This window comes from Monodon monoceros, unplaced genomic scaffold (assembly GCF_005190385.1).
Source record: "Monodon monoceros isolate NGI ecotype Baffin Bay Population unplaced genomic scaffold, NGI_Narwhal_1 Super_Scaffold_13, whole genome shotgun sequence".
NCBI classification, from domain to species: domain Eukaryota; kingdom Metazoa; phylum Chordata; class Mammalia; order Artiodactyla; family Monodontidae; genus Monodon; species Monodon monoceros.
Genome location: NW_021703769.1, coordinates 77,250,592 through 77,252,483, shown reverse-complemented (window position 1 = coordinate 77,252,483; position 1,892 = coordinate 77,250,592).

Here is a 1,892-nt window from a genome sequence, read left to right as displayed (position 1 = left end):
CCAGCCTAGAGCCCAATTCTGGGACTCTGGCTCCCCGCTCCCACTGCCCACCCTCCCCCACAGCCAATCAGGTCCTCCGAAGGGTCACAGCCCAGGGACCTCATCCCCCTGCGTTCTCGACGCCCGCCTGATCCCTGCCTGGGGTCGGTTCCCAGAGTCTCTGCTCCCTCCCGTCCCAACTGCGTCCTCCCTCCTCCCATCCCTCGACTCAGCCGCTCAGCCTCCCTCCTTCTGGACCCTGGCTCTTCACCCCCAAGGCCCCTCATATCCCCGGGGATTTGCTAGAGGTTAGACCCCCACCTCCCTCCTTAATTTTATTGCCTTGGGACCTCCAGCATCCCCCTCCAAAAGCCTCCTCGAGCCAAAACCCTCTAGAGTTCCAGCCTTTGAGCCCCTACCCTTCCTGCCTTCTCCCAGCGTCTCATCCAGACTCAGGCTCTGGCCCCTTCTTTCCCCAGGATTCCTCAGTTCACAGTCTGATGCTGAGTGACCACCACTTTTCCTTTAGTTTCCACTCCCAGCAAGATGCAGGCACCCCTCTATTTTGGGGGAGGGTGATCTAAGTTATCGCCCCATCTCTTTCCCCTTTCCCTGTATTCCCAGTCCTGCATCCCAGCCCCGGGCCTGAGATCCTACTTCCTAGCTAGAAGCTGGGAGTAGCTAAGCAGGGGCCAAGCCCCTCCGGACTAATGGGAAGGTCTTCTCAATACTGTGGAGGGTGGTGGCTGGGGGCTAGTCAGTAGCGATGCTTCTTTTCTGGTCCCTGCCAGCATCTTGTTGAGCGGCAGCCACACACACACACCCCCAGCTGCCCCCTCTGTGCCCTGGCCCAGATGCTCTGACCTCAAGCCAAGCACTCCCCCTTCCCTTCCCCAGCGCTGCCAAGGTGTTGCTCTGGAGCTGGGCCAGCCCCCTGCTGACCAGTATGTCCAGGCCCAGCACTTCTCCGAGACTGTGGGCACAGGTTAGCTGGCTGGCAGACAGGCTGGAGACACTGTTCCAGCCATCCCTCCTTCCCAGGAAAGTCTGGTCCAAGACTAGCTCAGATGTAGCCTAGCATGAGAGGCAGCCACACCCCTTCCACTTGTCCAGACCTCAACCTTGAGTGTCCCACAGAGCAAGTGTTGGTGGTGCCCCATTTGACAGATGCGAGACCAGAACTCACCTGCTAGAGGGACTTGCCCAGGGTTACAGGGAACAGGTGGCAGGGAAGCTGCTGATTCCTGGTTCAGAGTACTTTCCTCTGTGCAGGGTGACTCAGTGGGCTGAGTCATGGGTGCAGCCCCAGAGCCCAGTGTCTGGCCCTGTGGGGAGAGGGCAGGAAGGGGAGACACAGCTGCTGCCCTTAGAGAATCCTGGTGTCATGCCAAGCATCACTTATTGAGATGAATATTAAATGGTAGCGTGAAAAATGAATAGAGAATGAATGTGTGCCCTTCAACTTAAACTGCCTTTCTGATACAGGTCTTACTCTCATTCATTCATTCATTCATCAAACATTACCTGGGAATGCACGTTCTGGGGATACTGTTCTGCATTTAAGGTGCTCCGAGAGTGGTGGGAGAGACAGACATGGTTTCAATATGTGAAGGATTCAGGGTGGCTTCCCAGAGCCGGTGACATTCAAGCTGGATATTGAAGGAGTGGCATTGCAGCAGGCAGTGGTGCAGGCATTCTAAACAGAAGGAGTGTGCCCAGACGCTGGGGTGAGGGTGGAGAGCAACTGGAGAGCCTCAGGAGCCTGCTGCAGTGCTCAGGTATGGGGATGAGCGTGGGTGGGAGACGAGTCCAGTGAGGGAGACCTTGAACGTTAAACTTCATTGTGAAGACAAGGGGGGAGGCAATCAAGGGTCCGACTTTCATTCCCTTAATCAAAAAGCATCTACTATGTG